This window comes from Zingiber officinale, chromosome 6B (assembly GCF_018446385.1).
Source record: "Zingiber officinale cultivar Zhangliang chromosome 6B, Zo_v1.1, whole genome shotgun sequence".
Taxonomy (NCBI): Eukaryota; Viridiplantae; Streptophyta; class Magnoliopsida; order Zingiberales; family Zingiberaceae; genus Zingiber; species Zingiber officinale.
In genome coordinates, this window is record NC_055996.1 from 26255572 (window position 1) to 26278013 (window position 22442).

General features: G+C 34.4%; 2 pseudogenes; both read left to right on the top strand.

Moving 5' to 3' along the window:
* The first annotated feature begins 14091 nt into the window (after positions 1–14091).
* On the top strand, positions 14092–14833 carry LOC121990862 (annotated as a pseudogene).
* Positions 14834–15019: 186 nt separating this feature from the next.
* LOC121990863 lies at positions 15020–16552 on the top strand (annotated as a pseudogene).
* The last annotated feature ends 5890 nt before the right edge of the window (positions 16553–22442 follow it).

Sequence of the window (22442 nt, forward strand, 5' to 3'; positions counted from 1 at the left end):
TTAATTGTTACTAAAATACCGAAGTCGATTTTGAAAAATACCTCCATGCATCTCTTCCAAAAAGTGAATTCCCCCTCAAACACTAGTGGGTAGATGCTAAATCTGGCCATTTCTTGTTGCTTTAGTCGACAGTAAGTCCTTCTGAACTATCCTTATTCTGATATCACTTGTAGATCCTAATTGGCAGGCAAGAGGGGGATAAATTATCTTGGTAACAAATTTAATACTTTCCTTTGCTTTCTCATTTTAGCAAAGAAAACATAGGTTAGTTGAGTAAAAGTTAATCAAAATGAATATAAAAAGAATAGTAAGAGACAATACTAATTTACTTGGTTTGCAATCAAAAAATTGCTAGTCCAAGACTTTGAAAGCTCCACTGAAAATCTCCTTCTGGCTGAGTAGCTTCTTACAACAAACAATTAAGTACAAAAAAGACTATAAAAGCAGTAAATAGAATTTGTAAGTTCAAATTCAAGTGTTGTGTAGAATCTTAAGCCCCAAGCCTCCTTTTATAGTTTCACTAGTCAAAGTGATTGTTTTCTAACATGGCACATTTCAGACGCTCAGACTCTGTCCGGGCACCCCCAGCTAGTCGTCTCAATCTACTTCACAACAGCTGAGTGATAGCCATTTATCCACTCCTGGGCACCCAGACCGATCTGGGCGCCCGGATCATTGATCATGTGGACCCAAAAGGAATCCATAGTAACAGCTCTACGATAAGGCGCTTGTTCAACACCAAGTTGGTCTAGGTGCTTGGATGTTTGGGCACTTGGACTTGATCTAAGCACCCACATGAGTCAGCTTCGTGCAGACTCGTCTGACTTTTTCTCCAATCGCTCAAGTGATCCTCCAGCCATCCATAGTTGAGCTCACAGTAAATCAAACTCCGTCATTCTCCTTGAGTAGTCATCCGCTCCGGCTTTTCTTCCCTCAGAAGAACCGTGCATATCTTTCTCATCCGCCAGTGTACTCTTTTGTATGACCTCATCCCTCAGATTCACCGAACCCGTTGACTCACTTCCTGTGCCATCCTTCTCACTAGATGCATTTTCTGCTTGACTTCTTGTGTTTCCTGCACACTAAGACACAAGGATTAACTACAATATGACCTAACTTAACCCGATTGATCACATCAAAACTCACCCAGAATACTTACACATATTGGCAAAGGAATGAACAACTTTGGCAATCATCAGTCTAGTTTCAAACTACTGATAATTTGCAGCCATAATCTCAATAAGTTCTCTAGCCTAAATAGGTGTCTTGTTGACTAGGGCCCCTCCACTAGCTACATCAACTATACTCCTGTTCATGGAAAACAATCCCTCATAAAAGTACATAATCAGTAGCTGATCACTAATCTAGTGATGAGAGAAACTAGCAACAAGTCCTTTATGTTGATGCAATTTGCACTAACGGTCTAACTCATATTTTGATGAATGAAAAGTGAGTAAAGTTAGGTATTGTCATAGTCTAACCTTGTTATCGAGTGTGCAGGGTTGACTAACCCCAGTTAGGATGTCAATTCTGGATTGGTTGAAGACCAGATGTGTGATTTCGATAAGTCGGGATGTTCGATTCCCGACAGGTTGAAGTCCAGATGTGAGATTCTAGCAATGGAGAAGACCGGATGTGCGATTCCAATAGGTCAAGATGTTTGATTCTTGAAGTCCGGATGTGTGATTCTGGAGATAACTCTACACTTGGTAAGTAGAGGTAAATCACAAGAGGAGAGTGACTAAGTGAGAACGTGTCCCCGTACGAAAGGACAATAGGTGTCGGTCCAATTAAGGTCCATTTTAGAAACTTAAATTGAGACATTGATTAAATCCTAGTCTTGAGGGATAGGATCTAATTGTTGGTGCGGTTAGCACTGATGGTTTAACTCAGGTTTTGATGAATGATAAAATAAGGTTAAGTTAATTTCAATGTGATCTAATATTTTAAATAAGTGTGCAGGAGAAGTTTAGCTAGGTCGACGGGTTGATCTGATAGCTGGTACGAAGATTAGCTAGGTCGACGGGCTGACCTGATAGTTGGCACGAAGCCCAGCTAGGTCGACGGGCTGACTTGATAGCTAGCACGAAGTCCAGACTGGTCGACGGGCTGACCGGATGTCTAGCACAAAGTCCAGCTAGGTTGACAGGATGACCTAATAGCTGGCACGAAGTCCAGACGGGTCGACGAGCTGATCGGACATCTGGCAAGTAAGTTGAGGTAAGTCACTAGAGGGAAGTGACTTGGTGAGGACGTGTTCCCCGTTTGAGGGAATAGTAGACGTCGATCCAACTTAGAACCATTTCAAAAATCTAAGTTAAGATCGTGACTCGATTCCGGTCTCGGTGAGACGGAATCTAATTACTACTCTTTTATTATATCTGTGCTAACTCTTGTCTTGCAGTGTAGTATAACTTTTATTTTACCTCATACTAACATTTTCTTGCAGGAGAAGGACTTTCTGGAAGATGGTGGTCCGAGCACCCAGAAGGGATCCGGGCGCTCGAAATTGGTCTGGGTGCTCGGAGGGCAAAACTCTATCTTGTCGCAACGAGGAGCACGCTGATTGGCCGGGCCTACATCACGGTCTGGGCGCCCGGAAGGATTCGGGCACCCAGAGCATCCTATATAAGGAGGTCTCACCCTAGAGCTGAGAACAACAATGTCTTCCAATGACTGCTCTACTGTGTTGTGCTTCTGGGACGCTGTGACTCTGCGAAGCTTCTCCGACAACCTGCGGCTCAAGCTTCTCCGATAAGCTTTTGCGACGCTGTAACACCCGACCCGGGCGGGCCCCACCCGGACCGAGCCGGGAACGCCACCAGAATTGCCCATCGGGTTGACGACTAGCTCCACAAACCATCGGAGGTCCTTTCAGCATGCTTTGTCCTCACTTGCACGCACCCTGGAAAACTTTCCAGGAGGTCACCCATCCTCAGATTTCTCCAAGCCAAGCATCTTTAAGTTTGGGCTTCCGAAAAGGAAGGTGCATCTTGGTGATATGGATAGTACCATCTAACCTTTTAAGTCATACATTACCAGAATCTTAGAACCGGGGTATTACAATCACCCCCACTTAAAGACACAATGTCCTCGTTATGTAACCATGAATCACACCATAGACGAATCCCAGAATCTCCCTCGCTAGGTGGTGCCCTGGGTGTTCCTGCCACAGGCGCATTCACACTCACAAGGTCGCTTTGATACCATCTGTAATGCCCTGGCCTAGGCGGGCCCCACCCGGACCGAACCGGGAACGCCACCAGAATTGCCCATCGGGTTGTCGACTAGCTCCACAGATCACTGGAGGTTCTTTCAGCGTGCTTTGTCCTCACTTGTACGCACCCTGGAAAACTTCCCAGGAGGTCACCCATCCTCAGATTTCTCCAAGCCAAGCATGCTTAACTTTGGAGTTCTTTAAGTTTGGGCTTCTAAAAAGGAAGGTGCACCTTGGTGATATGGATAGTACCATCTAACCTTTTAAGCCATACATTACCAGAATCTTAGAACCAGGGTATTACATCAAGTTTCTTTTATATTGTTGTCAGTATTTTCTCTCTAAAAGTTCTTGTACTTACATTTGTAATATAATTTTATGAACTATTAGTGATTGCCCAACGAAAGCACTCAACGAATGCGGGTCTTGGAGTAGGAGTCGATGAAGACTCCGAACTAAGTAAAATCAATTCTTGTTAGCATTGTTCCTTTTCTTTTTCGCTGTGCACACGACTACAAATTTTTTCGATCGCTATTCACCCCCTCTAGCGCTTTCATGATCCAACAAGTGGTATCATAGCAGGTACCTCTCTGATTTGGTGCAACCACCAATCAGACAAAAGGGGTGGATTTTTTTTTTCTTTTCCAGCTTTAAGTTTTTTGAAACAATCCAAACTAGTATTGTTGCCTTTTTGGACCTTTTTTCGTAGCAAGTTAAACTAAATTGGTGCAACACTAATTCAGTCTTAAAATTTCTTTCTTTCTCCCACACTACTAATCCAAGACCAAGTCTTGGGATTTCTTTTTTCTTATTTTTTTTTAGTGCAAGGTAAAATGTCTCAAATCGAAGGTTTCAGCACAGTTCGTCTCCCTCTATTCAACGGTGATGATTTCCCCTACTAGAAGAAGCGAATGGAGGTCTATCTGAAGGCCGACTTCGACCAGTGGTTTAGCGTCACCATAGGATACAAGGCACCGGTTGACAACTCTGGAAATCCACTAGAGCCGGAACAGTGGAATTCAGACATGAAGAAGATAGCCCAGACATATTTCAAAGCACTCAATAATTTGCAATGTGGGTTGACGAAGGCAGAGTTGAACCGGATGGGCCCACACCAAAATGCAAATGAACTATGGGACAAGCTCGTCCAACTACACGAAGGGACGAGCGATGCCAAGGTAACTAAACGTGATCTTTTTCTAAATAGATTATTTAATATTAAAATGCAAGAAGGAGAAACAACAAGTCAGCTCCACATGAGGATCAAAGACATCCTCAACAGACTTCATGCGATAGGCCACCAAATGGAGAATCGCGATTTGATCAGGTACACTCTAAACACGTTTCCTCAAAATGCATTCTGGGTATCCATCGTGGATGCCTACAAGATTTCGAAGAATCTTTCTAAGTTAAAATTAGATAAGTTGTTTTGCGAACTTGAGCTACACGAGCAAACTAACGCCAAGACCAAGAAAGGTATCACCTTGTTTGCAGGTTCCTCTAAGGAAAAGACAAAGACCAAGCCTGAACCAGAAGATGAGTCTGACCAAGATTCAGAAGACGAAGAGTACCTGATGAACTTGATAAGGAAGATGTTCACTAGGAGGAAAAGAACTTTAGCAGAAAAGACCTGCAGAAGATCAACTCCACAACTGAACCAAGAAACATGACCTGCTTCGGGTGCAACAAGAAGGGTCACTACAAGCACGAGTGCCCGAAATTGAAGAACGATACGTCAAAGTCAACCAAGAAGAAGGCACTTAAAGCAACATGGGTCGACTTGTCTTTAGATGAATCAGAGGCCGAAGAGCAGAAGCACCAAAGCCACCTCGCGTTGATGGCCCACGAAGCAGAATCGGAGAACGAATCGGAAGACGGGTCCGAATCCGAATCGGGCCATGAGTTCGTACTCATTTCCGAAGGTCCTGAGGAGGTATATCTTAGTTTAAATAAGAAGTTTTTTTAAAGTTATTGCATGTTTAGATAGAAAGTTAACTGCAATTGAAAATGAAAATAAAATTCTTCTTGAGGAAAACCAACACCTCAAGGAGCAAATTGAAAATTCAAATTAAAATCAATTTTTAACACTTGAAGAGGAAAATTCAACACTAAAAGCTGAAATTGAAAAACTAAAAGGGCTTTTAGAAAATTTTACAACTAGATCAAAAAATTTAGATCTTATCTTAAATAATCAAAAAGTTGTTTATAATAAATCTAGACTTGGATACAAGTCAAATACAAATAAGTCATTTATATCACTAATAACTCAACATAAACAACAAACTAAATCTTGGGTTTCAAAAGCGTGCTTAACCATGCAAGTAGGAATTAACCAATACTATATACCCAAAGATAAAAGTATATTATGTAAAATCAAATAAACCAAATCAAATGTCAAAATACAAACCTAGACCAACTAAACAAAAAACAAACTATTTTATAACCTACCAAAAATTAGATTATCGTCAAATCAAATACAATTATAAAAGTAATCGACATAAACCCAAAATTTAAACTTAAATCATATTAATAATTCAGGGAGAGGCTCCAAAATAGTTGGTACCTCCAAAAACTTACCTACCTGATAGGGTAATTAGGACTAGTTTAAAAAGGGGACAATAGTTTAACTTGACCTACGGTATTTGTGAAGTTTTGGATGATAGTACATTAGGAAAACTCTGTCTATGCATGTCTAAGAAGATATGGCTTCGACCTGGTGCATTTGGCTTAGTGGAACTAACCGAAGCTACCCCTTACGGATCCAAACTAGTTAGATCATGATTTTGTACTAAGTTCAGTGAATAAGACTATTTGGAAAACCTCGAAGGCATGGTTACTCTAATGATGTCTAAGTGACTCACCATAGCCCAGAAGTTTATCCAAAGAATGTCTATTTATTGAGCTCAAAGCTAAAACTGAATCTAACACAAGGTTAAACCGAACCCTTGTTGGAGTGTATACTAAAAGCCTAGCTTTTGTAAATATTTATTTTGAAATAAAAGAATCATATTTGGTCAATGTCTACATTTATTTGTTAAATGTAATTGTTCAATTAATTTATATAATATATAACATGGAGTGTGGTGTCACACTCAGAAGATCATGTTATCGGTTCTTTATAAATTATAAACAGATGCTCACGACTAAGATGGAAAGGAACAAACCATCGGAATAGTCGTAGTGTAATTAAGTATATCTTGATTAATAAATTACACTGGTACACTCTAAGTGTATTGAGTAGGACCATTTAGGTAAGTTCTTTTTGTACTGACTTAATAAAAGAACTAGACCTTAGTTATTATGGAAGTGTGTGCTCTTAATCCTAATATAATAACAAACACATATATTTAATATTTATTTCTTTGACTTATCAAAGGGTGAGGTTTAACTCGATAAATCAATATGCCCGATAAGTTGGGAAATGATATTACTTATAGTGTGTGTTGTTGATTATAGAAGGAATCTGTGTCCTAGTTATCTAGGTTGAGAATGCCCCCAAGAAGAGCTCATAAGGATTGCTATGTTAAACCCTGCAGGTGGACCTAGTTCGACATGACAATACAGTTGAGTGGTACTACTCTTGGATCTAGATATTAATTAAGTAAGTTGTCAATAACTTACTTAATTAGTGAACGTTCGTAATCTTAAACACAAGGAGACTAACACACTCATGATAAGAAGAAGCTCATAATGTAATTTGGGATTGGTGCGGTAGTACGATAATAACTCTCTAGTGGAATGAGTTATTATCGATGAACTTGAGTTGTGTGTTCGGGGCGAACACGGGATACTCAAGCTCATCGGAAGGCCAAAACCAATTTCTCCTCTAGGTCCCTGTCGTAGCCTTATTATAGCCTCAAGTCCATCCAAATGTAAGGCTCTTCTTGGTGTCCAAGAAGTGGGCCGGTCCAATGCTTGGTGACCAAGCAAGGGTCGGCCACATCCTCTTCTATAGGGGCCGGCCCTTTGCTTGGTGACCAAGTATGAAGGGGCCGACCACAATATTCAAACAAGGAGGGTTGTTTTTGAATTTTTAAAATCTTCTCTTTGTAGAAAACTATAAGTTTTAAAAGAGAGATTTTAATTTTAAAAACTTTCCTTATTTGAATTTGGCCACATGATTTAATAGAGAGTTTTAAAAGTTTTAAAACTTTCCTTTTTTTAACCATCCTCATGGTTTAAGAAAAAAGGGAGAAAAGTTTTAAAATTAAAATTTTCTATCATCATGTTAAAAAAGGAAATTTTATAAGAGAAGTTTTAAATTTTAAAACGTGGTTTTAATTTTTAGAACTTTCCTTTTTTAACTCCTACTTTAGGAAAGAGAGCTTGTAAATTTTATAAGAGTTTTTCTTGTAAAATTTTATAAAAATATATTTCCTTTTTCCCCTTGATGAGGTGGCCGACCACCTTGCTTGGTGCCCAAGCAAGTGGCCGACTATATTAAAATAATTAAAATCATCACAAAATTAAAATTGGTGATTGATTCAATCAAGAGGAAAGAAAAGGAAAAATTAAAAGAGAAAAGGAAAAACTCTTGGATGATTTTAATTTTTGTAAAAAGTTTTTCCTTATTTACCTTGGGCAAGTAATATAAAAGAAGGGGTGAGGGGGGCTTCATGAGACAATTCTTATTCTCTTGCTTGGAGATCATCAAGTGGTCGACCCCCTTTCTCTCTTCTCTTTTCCCTTTTGCTCTCTTCTCCTTGGTGGTGGTGGTGGCCGGATTTTAGAAGAAAAGGAGGAAGCTTTTGAGTGATGTTCATCTTGGAGGATCATCGTCCACACGACGTCCAAGGCGAGGTGAGGAATACGGCAGAAGATTTCGAGGTCATTAGCTTACAAAGAGAAGGTATAACTAGTAATTTTCTTCCGCATCATACTAGTTATTTTCTTTGTAAGAATTCTAAATACAAGAGGCAATTAGATCTAGTTTTTCAAAATAATTTTTCGAGTTTGTGTTTTCTTCTTTTTCGAATTTGTGATTCGATTGTTCTTTTTGGTTAACCTAGAGTTATTTAACGAAATAAATATTAGCTCTCCTTAAAAGGCTTTGCCTAGGCGGTGGTGGTTGTTCCCATATCCAAGAAGGCCATGTGCCTCGCCATGCAGTTCTGGAAGCCAATTTTGGAAATTAATATTTATGGAATTAATAACTTAGGTAGATTTGAATCAATAGTGTTAAGTTCCGCTTGCGATTCAAATCTAAACCATTAAGAACAGATAAGTTAAATTTAGAATCAATGATGTTAAGTTCCGTTTGCGATTCCTAATTTAACTTCTAAAGAACACAATAGGTTATTTAAGGAAAGGTTCGACACTTGTACAAAATTTTTTTGTACAGTGGAACCGGTACGTTTTCCTAGGACTAACCAATAACCCTAAAAATTGAACTTAACCTCACCTCACAAAAATTATAGGTTTCCCTAATTGAAAACATAGATCGGGTGAGATGACTAAGGACTTCAAATCGAACAAAATCGAATCGAATCAAACCAAATCGAATTGAATTGAACCAAATCAAATCGAATCGAATCGAATCGAACCAAATTAAATTAAATCTAATTTAAATTAAATTAAATCTAATTAAATCTAATTAAAATTAAACTAAATCTAATTAAAATTAAATCTAATTAAATTAAGTTAAACCCAATCAAATAAAATTCAATTGAAAATTAGATTATTTAAGTTAAAAAATTATTTTAAAAATTAATTTAACTTTAAAAAATAATTTTAAAAATTAATTTAACTTAATTTTTTTTAAAACAAAATTAATTTAGCTTAAAAAAATTTATTTTAAAAATTTATTTAACATAAAAAATTTATTCTTAAAATTTATTTAAATTTAAAAATTATTTTAAAATTAATTTAAATTAAAATAAATTATTTTAAAAATTTATTTAACTTAGAAAAAGATTAAAAAAATAAATTTAAGTTATTTTTTTAAAAAAATTCATTAAACTTAAAAATTATTTTAAAAATTTATTTAACGTAAGCAATTATTTTAAAAATTAATTTAACATTTAAAAAATATTTTAAAAATTTATTAAAATAAAAATTACTTTAAAAATTAATTTAACTTAAAAAAATTATTTTAAATATTTATATAACATAAAAAATTATTTTAATAATTACTTTAACTTAAAAAAATGTATTTAAATAAAATAATTATTTTAAAAATTAATTTAACTTTTAACAAAAGTTATTTTAAAATTTTTTTAGATAAAAAATTATTTTAAAAATTAATTTAACTTAAAATAATTATTTTAAAATTTTATTTAACCTAAAAAATTAATTTGAAAATTAATTTAACTTAAAAATTAATTAAAAAATTAATTTAACTTAAAAATTATTTGAAAATTAATTTACCTTAAAAATTAAGCTAACTTAAAAATTCATTTAACTTAAAAATTATTTTAAAAATTATTTTAACTTAAAAATTAATTTAACAAAAAAATTATTTAAAAATTAATTTAACTTATGAATAATTTTAATTGAAAAATTAATTTAACTTAAAAATTATTTTAAAAAATCATTTTAACTTTAAAATTAATTTAACTTAAAAATTATTCCAAAAAATAATTTAATTTAAAAAAAATTTTAACTTAAAAATTATTTTAAAAATTAATTTTACTTAAAAATAATTTTATAATTCATTTTAATTTAAAAATTTTTTTAAATTAAAATTATTTTAAAATTAAAAATAATTTAAAATTAAAAATAATTTTAAATTAAAAATTATTTAAAAAATAATTTTAATGTGAAAATAATTTTAATGTAAAAATTATTTTAACTTAAAAATTATTTTAAAAATCATTTTAGCTTAGAAATAATTTTAAATCAAAAATTATTTTAACTTGAAAATTATTTTAAAAATATATTTTAACCTAAAATTTTATTTTAATATAAAAGTTTAAATTATTTTAAATTTTTTAAAATTATTTCTTGTAAAAATCATTTTGAAAATTGTTTTAAAAAAATCATTTAAATTTTTTTCTTTAAAAAAACTTAAAATCATTTAAAAAAAATACTTAAATTTAAATCAAAATTCAATTAAATGAAACTTTAAACTTAATTTAACAAAAATAATAATATTAATAATTAAAATTTTGTTAGTTATTCTAACTTTTTTAAGAAATTAATTGACCTAATTAGTATCTTAATTTAACCTAATTAAAATATTAACTCTAAGTCATATTTAAATCAAATTTGACTATACATTAAAACGTAAATTTAAAATTAACTTAATCTAGAAACATAAATTAAAATTAAAAACTAACTTAATCAAATTTACTTAAAATTCAACTCAAATTAAAATTAACATAAAAAATTAAACCTAAATTAACTTAAAATTAAAACATAAATTTAAAATTAAAACTAAAACTTAAAACTTAAAGCTTAAAACTTAAAACTTAAAACTTGAAACTTAAAAATTATTTTTAACTTAAAAACAATTTTAAAAATTATTTTAACCAAAAACTATCTTAAAAATTATTTTATTTTAAAAATTATTCTAAAAATTATTTCCAAAAAAATATTTTAAAAATCATTTTAACTTAAAACTTATTTTAAAATTATCTTAAAATCAAAAAATTATTTTAAAATTTTTTAATTTAAAGACTTATTTTAAAAATTAACTTAAAAATATATTTCTAAAATTATTTTAAAATTAACTTAAAAATATATTTTAAAATTAATGTAAAAATCTATTTTGAAAATTATTTTAACTTAAAGATTAACTTAAAAATTATTTTAAACTTACTTAATCAGAACTAAAACTAAAATAAAAAAAAATCAAATTTAATATTAACTTAACTAAAAATTAATTTAAATTAAATTAGATTAAAATAAATTAAATTTAAAATTTATTTAAATTAAACTAATTTAATTAAATAAAATAAAATTAATATAATTAAATTATGTTTAACTTGAAACTTAATTTAATTTAAACTTAAATTAAACCTAAATTTAAAATTAATATTAAAATTAAAATTAATTCTAATCTATGTTACTTTACTTAAATTACAACGTAATTTAATGACTTATTTAATTTACTTAATTCCTAATCTTGATTAAAAAATAATAATAATAGTAACCTAACCTACTTATCTCCTAACTTATTTAAGAGATTAATTAATCTATTAAAAGGTCATTTTAAAAATCTTTAAAAATTATTTTAAATATCTTTCAAAAGTTATTTTAAATATTTAAAAATTATTTTAAATATCTTTTAAAATTTATTTTAAAAAATCTTTAAAAATTATTTTAAAAATCTTTTAAGAGTTATTTTAAAAATCCTTTAAAAAATTATTTTAAAAATCCTTTAAAAATTGTTAAAAAAAAAACCTGGTTGCTAACAATGATAACCAGAAAGTGCTAGGTTAAGAGAGAGTAAGGACCTTAATAATATGTTGCACATTCTAACATACTCAAACCCTAGTATAAATTAAGGGAGAGTAATAAATTAAGGGGAAGTAATAAATTCAGGAGAGTAATAAATTCAGGGGATGTATCAAATTTTTTTATAAAAAATTCTTTCCAGTTTTTTTTGGAATTCTTTAATTATTCCTTATCAAATTTCTTTTTCAATTTTTTTGAAAATCCTATCTCACTTTTTTTTTTAAAAATACTTTGAAAATCTTACTTTAATTTTAAAAGCCTTATTTCAAAAATAATGTCAAGTTCATGGGGAGGATTAATTATTTTCATACTTACTATTTTCTCTTCTTTTAAAATATTTTTGCAAAATTACTTTTGAAAAGTATTTTTCATTTCCTTAAAAATATCTCTAGCAAAATTGTTTTTAAAATTGCTTTAATTTTAAAATTTTAATTTTTGAAAAATGGTTTTCAAAATCTTATTTTTTTGAAAATAACTTTCAAAAACTATTTTTTTTTAAAATAACCTTCAAAAACTTATTTTTGAAAATGGATTTCAAAAACTTATTTTTTAAAATGGTTTTCAAAAACTTCTTTTTGAAAAGGGCTTTCACAAACTTATTTCTAAAAATTGGACTTATGTTTGAAAATTGGTTTAATTTTTCAGCTTATGTTTGAAAATTCGTTTTGAAAACTTATTTTTGAAAGATACTTTGAAAATTACCTCAATTTTACAAACTTATTTAGTTTTACAAAGTTAATATGTTTTATTCCTTAGTATTTCTAATAAAAAGTTAGCTATTTAAAAACTTAGCAATTTTAAAAAAGATAAAGGATGTTGTTAACTATTTTTGATCTTCTTAAACTTTTTCAAACCTTCCTTTAACTTATTCTTTTCTAAGTTAACTCCCCCAAGTCAACCTGAACATTTTAATTCTCTGGTGTTAAATTTTATTTCAATGTTAACTTATTTTCTGTTGTCAACTTGAAAATTATCTATGCTTGTCATTTCTTTGATGAATGCCAAAGCACTACAAGAAAAATCCTCATAGACATCGGTGGAACAACAACAGTTTTAAGCAAAAGCCGATGTCTTTGAGTATTTTACACCGATTTTTCTAAAAACCGGTGTCTATGAGTGCAGATTTTCACTCATAGACATCGGTTTTTTAGCCGATGTCTATGAGCGCCGTTTTTTTTGTTAATAGACATCGGTTTTAATAGCGGTTTTTAAAACCCGGTGTTAATGAACCAAAAAATAATAATTTAATTTTTCCACCATCCAAAATTTACAACACTTCACAAAGTTCCCTCCAAACCTAAACTAATATCGCACCCCTTCTCTCAGCCTAAACCTAAACCTAAACCTCCAAGCCTCATCTACCTCTTCCCCTTCGATCGACGCCCCTTCCTTCTTCCCCTTCGATCGACGCCCCTTCCTGGATCGACGTTCCGTTCTGCCTCCTCGTCCGATCCTCTCTTCCTCCTCCTCCTTCCTCTCTTCGCTCTTCCCGGCTAAGGTAGGGGCCGACGAGATCCGAACAACGAGAGGACGCCCACGACCACCATGGCACGGTTGGTCGGCAATGTGAGGGAATCCGAAGGAAGAGAGAACAGCACCGAGATCTAGGAGCTCGTACACAGAAGGGGCATCGACTTACTTCCTCCTATCCCTCCCCTCCCGCTATCTCCCCTTCTGTGCCAGATCTACCTCTCCGGCAATCACGACCTCGCCTTCGTCGGCGCCCTTCCGACGGCTCCCCCTTTGCCGCCACCTGGAGCGGGAGTGGTGGTTCGAGGGGGAGGGGTACGAGGCGATGCACGTTCAAGGCAGGCGGTGGAACGACGACATGGGTGGCCGATCTGATTGTCGGCATGTACATCTGGTCGCATTTCCTATTTCCTATAGTTTGTGGAAAATCAAATGTGAACCCACAGTCTAGGGACTTGGTGCTGCAATTGGTCGAAAGGTTTGTCATGAGGCAATGCTGATACTCTTATCCTTTTGTTTCTATTTATTGCTTTAGTCAAAAGCTACTTGCTGGCTTTATTTCAGGATTCTCTCTGGACCGAAAGCTCAAACTATTCTGTTAAATGGCGCTGTTCGGAAGGGGGAACGCATAGTACCACCTGCTGTACTTGATCTACTCATGCGGGCGACTTTTCCTACTTCTACAGCTCGAGTCAAGGTTTGCCTATTTCCATGGAAGATCTCCATATTGCATAAAATTTACGATGAGTTCCTAATATATCTTTCTGCAGGCAACTGAAAGATTTGAGACGTTTTATCCTACTCTAAAAGAGTTGGCTCGTACTGGTTCTGGTACCAAAACCACAAAGCAAGCATCACAACAGCTTTTGCCTTTTGCCATCCAAGCGATTCAAGAAAGTATAATTGAGATGTTGCATTATTATGTGTCCTGGGCTGATGTTTTCATAGTATGACTGTACTTAACATGGAACTTATATACAGATAATTCTGAGCTAACAAAGGAAGCGATGGATTTGTTCATCTGGTGTTTGACTCAGAATGCTGAGTGCTATAAACAGTGGGTGAGTTGTTCTTCAAACATGCTATTTATAGCTTTTATTATTTTGTAAACCTTGCTAACTGCTTTAACTGTTGTATCATGAAGGAAAAACTCTATGTAGAGAATGTTGGTGCGACAATTATTGTTCTTCGGAAACTCTCCACTGAGTGGCGAAATTACTCGGCCAAAATTTCCCCCGACACTCTCAAAGTAACACTTAAGCATTTGAGGGCTAAAGTAAGTATAGCTACTATCAAATATTTCTAATTTTCTTGTCCAAGTTCAGTCATTCGAAGCTCACGGTTTTTGGATTTCCATCCTTGGCATCTATCGTGTGCATGATATGATAAATTTACTTATTTGTTGCACTTGTATCTAGATGTGGTCAGGTTTAGTTGCACAGTGTTTTTCAAAATTTAGTTGCTGATCAGAATCTTTTTCTTCTTATTTTCTCTATCAAAGAATGAAGATGCCCTGTCAAGAAACACAGACCCAGCCAAGTAGCATCCATCAAAGAAGCTGACAAGTACTGCAAGACAATTTTGATGAAGTTAACACGTAATTTTGGCTGCATGAAGGGTAGTGTTTTGGTGCTTGTGCTGGGAATTAGTCTCTTTTTCACTCTTTCACCGAATGTCGAGTTTATTAACTGGGAGAACATCAATTGGGAGAAATTTCAGGTGTTGTTCAGTTCTCTCCAATCCTATTAGAACAACTTGGAGTTTAACCAAATTTTACCAACAAAGGAGATAGGTCAAGAAAGGATATGATGGCGCTAAATTCAAGGATAATAATAAGTTTGGTTTTTCACCTCGGCTAGATAACTATCTGAAATTGCTCTGGTGTTCGTCGTTGCAGCAAGCTGCTCCTACTGCTATTTGCTTTCCATCCCACCAATGTTACGCAAGTATGGTTTTCATCTTGTTTTGTCTGGAAACCGTTACTACATTTCTGATCAGGTACTCGATTGCATGTCAAATTCATCTTTATATTGAAACTTGTGTCTCAGATATTTAAAGCATGTTCAAAGTTTTATGTGCAAATTAAGGAATATATATTCAATGTTAGCATTTTGTTTATATATTGGAATATGTGGAAGTCGTTAGCAATGAACCTGGATGTATGAAGACATTCACAAATGCAGAATGCCTTAAAGCACATATCAAAACTTCTCACCTTTATGTTGATTGTGTGATTTGTGGAACAAAACAGCTGAAGAAGAATATTAAATGACATGAACACATGCATGAAGCAAGTGAGGTGACTAAGAGGACAAAATGTAACTTTGAAGGTTGTGAACGCACCTTTTCAAATGTAAGACCTGAATTTTGTGTAGTTATCGATTTTCTGTCTCTCAGGCCGTCAAAGCTTAATTGCTATTTGGAGGCAATCTAGTAGCACTTTTTCAGTTAATAGGATGAGGTTAAAATCATGACCAAATAAAACCATAATATGTTTGCATCCCAATTTGTGCGCCATCAGGAATTTGGTTAGGACATTGTTCGAAGCTTAACCTCTTTGCAAGAGACTAAGACATGCTGAAACTGTTATTGAGGTTGATTTTCCTGTATTAGAAGCAGTTCTTGAACTAGGAGACAATTATTGAATATGAATGGATCAAAGGTAAAGATCATGGAGATGTCTAATTTGAGCCTTTTTAACAGAAGCTTAAAACACCTAGGCAAAGACAATTATCAGATATGAACGGATCAAAGGTAATTTGAGCTTTTTTTAACAGAGGCTTGGAGTGTGTAGGCAGTTAAAATAGATGTTCAAATGGCCTTTTACCACATTCATTATTAATTGCATAAATGCACACTTGTTGATAAGGACAATTTATTGGAAGATCACCCTTTTTTTCTTCTCATATGCATCACTTAATTTATTTCTGGATAAGCAATCAATCTTCTATTTAGTAACTATAAAGTATAGTTTTTGCGCCTTGCAGGTATCAAATCTCAGATAGCACATAAAAGCAGTCCATCAAAATCTTCGTCCAATTGCATGTAGATTTTCTAAATGTGGGAAGAAATTTTCGTACAAGCATGTCAGGGATAACCATGAAAAATCTGGTGTGCACAGTTACATTCAAGTAAGTGTTTAGTCTAAGATTTATCTACTAGACTTGACATGGTGATCTGAAATGTTAGCAAATTCAATTTTGAATTTTGTTTGAATCTGAACAAATATTTAATCTAGGTTTGCATGAATTCTGAGTTGCTTTGAGCTTATTGTTGCAGGGTGACTTCCTAGAAATCGACGAGCAGTGGCAGTCACGGCCACGAGGTGGACGGAAAAGAAAGTGTCCTTCTATCGGATCTTTCTGCAGGAAGAGGATTGTTTCACCTGAGCAAGCATCAACGCTTATGTACAATGTTCTCCGAAACATAATGCAAGCAGAGTTTTGCTGGTGGGACGAAATAGAATAGGTGATTGTTTTTACGCAAGTAGAGTTTCGTTTTCCCTTCTACCCAACTCTTTTCCTTGCTTCTAATTTGAGTTTTGTGCAAGCAGAGTTTTTCTTCTAATTTAAGCATTCAAATTAGTCATCTTGTTACCTGGTACTCTTACTACTTTTTCAACTATGGTTTTTGGTCTTGGTTTACTAATATATTATTTATGTGTTTTTACAGTTTACAAATCTCAAGTACTCTAGAGTTGAAATTGATGAAGTGCGGTTCGAGTGGGCTGAATGCATGCTAGATTACATTTGAAGTGCGGTTCTACCTTGATGTGTTAAAAGAATGTTCTACCTTGATTTTGATATTTATTAGCTAGCTTTTGATGTAAAAAGAATGTTTGGGTATTTTATGGATATTGTTGTAAGAAGATTATTTATATAATTTGTGAATATTTGTGTATTTTATAGATATTATTGAATGAAGAGTATTTGTATAATTTATGAATATTTGTGTATTTTTTTTGTTATTGTCGGTTTTTCATTGTTTCGGAAATCAAATTTGTGCTGTTAAAAAATATACATATTACATCGATTTTTCACCGCTGCAAAACCGGTGTTATTAACTAATATTACACCGGTCATTTACCGCTGCCAAAACTGGTGTTATTAACATACAATATTACATCGATTTTACACCGTTGATGAAACGGTGTCGTTAAGTGATACTACTCCGGTTAATAACCGATTCGAAGACCGGTGTCGTTAAGTGATACTACACCGATTTTAACCCGATGTCTAAAATGGCAGACTTTTAACATCGGCTTTATAGACATCGGTCGAAAATGAAATAGACACCGGTGGAAAACCGATGTCTATGAAGGTTTTTGTTGTAGTGAAGGGAGAGGGTTAGGTGGTTTAAGTGAGTTAGCAACAAAAATAGCAAACATAAAACAAGGCTAACTTAAAAACCCTGTCGTTGTTTATAATTGCTTACTTTTTGTATTTTTTTCACTAACTTAACCCATGTTGTCATTGTATCAAAAAGGGGGAGATTGTTGGTACGGTTAGCACTGACGGTCTAACTCAGGTTTTGATGAATGACAAAATAAGGCCAAGTTAGTTTCAATGTGATCCAATACAATGAATAAGTGTGCAAGAGAAGTCCAGCTAGGTCGACGGGCTGACCTGATAGATGGCACGAAGACCAGCTAGGTCGACAGGCTGACCTGATAGTTGGCACGAAGCCCAGCTAGGTCGATGGGCTGACTTGATAGTTGGCATGAAGTCCAGACGACTGGTCGACAGACTGACCGGATGTCTAGCACGAAGTCCAGCTAGGTCGACGGGCTGACCTGATAGTTAGCACGAAGTCTAGATGGATTGATGGGCTGATCGGACGTCTGATAGGCAAGTTGAGGTAAGTCACTGGAGGGGAGTGACTTGGTGAGGGCGCGCTCCCTGTTTGAGGGAACAGTAGGCGTTGATCCAACTTAGAACCATTTCAAAAATCTAAGTTGAGATCGTGACTAGATTTCGGTCTCGGTGAGATGGAATCTAATTACTACTCTTTTATTATATTTGTCCTAACTCTTGTTTTAAAGGGTAGTATAACTTTTATTTTGCCTCGGACTAACATTTTCTTGCAGGAGAAGGACTTTCTGGAAGATGGTGGTCTGGGCGCTCGGAAGGGATCTGGGCGCCCAGAGGGCAAAACTCTATCCTGTCGCAATGAGGAGTGCGCTGATTGGCCGGGCCTACGTCACAATCCAGGCGCCCAGAAGGGATTCGGGCGCCCGGAGCATCCTATATAAGGAGGCCTCACCCTAGTGCTGAGAACAACAACGTCTTCCAATGATTGCTCTATTATGTTGTGCTTCTGCGACGCTGCGACTCTGCGAAGCTTCTCCGACAACGTGCGGCTCAAGTTTTTTTTGTATTATTGTCGGTATTTTCTCTCTAAAAGTTCTTGTACTTATATTTGTAATCTGATTTTGCGAACTATTAGTGATTGCTCAATGAAAGCACTCAACGAATGCAGGCCTTGGAGTAGGAGTCGACGAAGGTTCCAAACCAAGTAAAACCGGTTTTTGTTAATATTGTTCTTTTTCTTTTTTGCTGTGCACTCGACTACGAATTTTTCCGATCGCTATTCCCCCCCCCCCCCCCCCCCCCCCCCTCTAGCACTTTCACGATCCAACACTATTTACTGCTTCTTATTATTATTGGGTTAACATTGTCTTGCAGGTTATTGGATTAACACTTTTTTCAGGGCAAAATAAGCATAAAAGGTCTCGGATAAACAATGCCTAAAGCGTCTTCCATGGTATGGAAAGAGCCTTCGCACTGTTCATGGAACATGATAAACTTCAAACTTCATTGAAGAGAAGGAACAAGAAGTTCAGGATCAAACTTCAAGGGTTGGAGACACCATCAAGGGTTGGAGACACCTTCAAGGCTATGGACGACCCCTTCCACACCCTTTATAATGGTATCTTGACCAAGCTTCAAGACATAACTTCTATATGAGCTTCTACATGTCTGTTTGGCTTTCTAACTGCTCCAGCTTGCTGCTGCAGCCTTGCTACGACTAAGCAACACTCGACTACCACTGAGAAGCCATCCAAACACTGAGCTCGAGCTAACCATCTACAAAAGTGTTTGGTAACGATAATTTAATTACTGTACTTAATTTCTGTAAGCGAAAAGTGTAGCTTGTTACACTCTTTCAATTCTCGTGTATTCAATTCCCTCTTCCAGCAGTTCAAGAGGAGGTTTTTAGTGGATTACCCATCGATAGGTCCATGGGACCTGGGTCTTGGAGTAGGAGTCGTCGATACTCCGAACCAAGTAAAACCAACCATGTCATTACTTGATTTATCTTTTCTATTTTATTTGTATTTTCATTACAAACTTTGTTTTTCAAAATCACAAAAGTTAATTTTTGAAAATCACATGATTCACCCCCCCCTCTCACATGCATCTTAATCCAACAAGTGGTATCAAAGCCAGATTCTATTTTGAATTGGTGCAACCACCAATTAAGCTGGGGGAACCATTTTTTTCTTAGATTTTCTAGTTTTTTTTGCATCTTATTTGAATTGGTAGAACTTACCTTTTCAAATAATTATTTCTCGTTTAGTTTTACTCAAAATTAGTGCAATACCACTCGAATCATCGACATATTTTCTTTTCTTAAACATTACTAATCCAAGACCAAGTCTTGGTACCTTTTTCTAGTTTTCTCTTTCAGCAAATCAAATGACCCAACTTGAGGGATTCGGAATCGCTCATCCTCCTCTCTTCAACGGAAATTTCTTTTTATACAAGAAGAAAAGGATGAAAGTTTATTTGTAGGCGGACGTCAAGCAATGGTTCATCATTCGACAAGGGTACCGAGCGCCTGTAGATGAAGCAACAAAAATACCACTTAATCTAGAAAGATGGAGTCCAAAAGATAAAAAGAAAGCTCAGATCGACTCCAGAGCATTGAACATGATGCAGTGTAGACTCACAAAGGAAGAGCTCAACCGAGTCACGTAGCACGAGAACACAAAGGAGCTTTGAGACAAGCTCATCGAGCTATACAAAGGAACTCCTAATTCGAAGGTAACGAAATGTGACCTACTTGTTAATTCATTATTTAACATTAAAATGTAGAACAGTGAAACCATAAACTAGCTCCACGCTCAAATTAAGGATATCCTCAATGGCCTTCACCTAATTGAACACTAGCTCAAAAATTAGGATGTAATAAGGTACACTCTTAACTTGTTCCCCCAAAACACATTGTGGGCATCAATCATAGATGCGTATAAGGTTTTGAGAAACCACTCTAAATTAAAATCAGATGAATTATTTTGTAAATTAGAGTTGCATGGACAAACTAATGGCCTAAAGGTCGAGAAAGGGATTTCTTTTCTTGCAGGTACATCAAAGGGAACTACACCTAAAGCTGAGACTAAATCTGAATCAAAATTAGATGAATAAGAGAAGCTAGTGAACCTGGTAAGGAAGATGTTCACTAGATGCAAGAAAAGCTTCACCAAACAGGATATGAAGAAGATGCCCAAGTCTACATCCAACAACACAAAAGCAAACGTCATGTGCTACGGTTGCAACAAGAAGGGGCACTTCAAACACGAGTGCTCGAATGAAGACCAAGTCAAGAAGACAAAGCAAATGAAAGTACTAAAAGTGACTTGGGATGAGTCTTCGGACGGATCATGAGCAGACGAATTGAAGCAAGCTACCTCGGACTGATGGCTACCTCCCACTCTTTCGTCTTGTATGCACTATGCCACCATCTATACATCAATATTACATTGTACATGTTTCAAAATACCATCTATGCATCCAGTCTCATCACTGGAAGGCATGTTCATATACCTTACTATCACATTTTGACATATATATTTTCGACCGTATGGGTAGATATGACTCAGGGTACGTCCACTTCCCTTAGTGCGTATGACGAGATTGGTCAGCGTCAACTTGTATTAGTACATATAGACATCACCGCTTAGGGGGGACTGGCTTGGAGAGTGGGACCGCAGCTAGACCCTCCAGGCGATGTCGAGGATGATTTTCCACCTATCATTTCGATCGAGGGAGAGGAGTTGTCGACATTCCACCGCTCTTTGGACCTTCTCCGGCCCAACCCTCGACTCATCGAGAACCGCCTTGCTCGACTTGAGGAGTCCTCTACTCAGATTCGGTAGATAGTCTCAGATGAATTCATCACTATTCGAAGAGAGATGACCACGGGATTCTCATCTCTCTGAGAGGAGATGACCATCTAATTTCAGCAGATTCTTCGGGCTTTACGAACGCCTGAGCAACTCCCACCTCCTCCAGTTGATGATGATCGGACATGATTATGTTTTAGTACATTATTATACAGTGTAAATTTAGATGACTTGATCTATAGACTTTGCTGCTCTTTGCCATTGTTATTTGATTAATCTAGGAAATTCCTTTTTAGACTAGAACTGCTAATTTTTAAAACAATTTTTCAAATGGTTTACAAATTCTAGGAAAATTTCTTTACTTATATTTTCTAAAAATTTCCATTTACTTGGTATTTCAAAATTGATTTTAGCCTTAGACTAAATCAAATCCATAGAAAGCATGTTTCTATAAATCTAGGAATTGAGCATCTCACAAACACAATAGGTGTACCTTGATTGGGTATTCATAAACTTAGAATGGTGTGAGATACATAGACCTATTGCTTGAACTTCAGAAGCTTATATTAGTGCATCAATACAAGTATAGGTAAAAATACTAAAATTACAGTGATCAAGTTAAGAAATCCATCTTAGTCAAACACTAACTGGATACATTTACTTAACTTGACTAACCTAATGAACACTACTATCTTTTGATAGTTAGTTAGTAACTAACAGTTAGACATTTAAGGTCAAATTCCTAGATAAATATTTTTTTAAATATATCAGGTTTAGGGGAAGGATAATTGAAAATGATTTTCTAAATTTATTTCCTTTACTAAATACTTTAAAAATGATTTTCAAAATTATCTTCAAAATTATTTTTCTTTGTAAAAGAATTTCTTTTAAACTATCCGCTTTGCAAAATGCAAGTTGCAAAATACTTTAAAGGATACTTTCAAAAAATACTTTGAAATTTTCTTTAAAAATCGTATTCAAAGGTTATCTTTTTTACTTTGAAAAAACCTTTCTTTTTTTATTGAAAACAATTTTGCAAAATAAATATTCCCAAAATTATTATTTTGCTTCGAATAGTCTTTGAAACTACTTTATTATCAATATTCAAAATGTTAAACATCTTTGGAATTCTTAGAAATTCTTTTGAAATGGTTGCAAAAGATTATTTTAAAAATTATTTAAATATTTTTTACTTAGAAATTCTCTTTTACTCAAAATAACTTAAAGTATTTT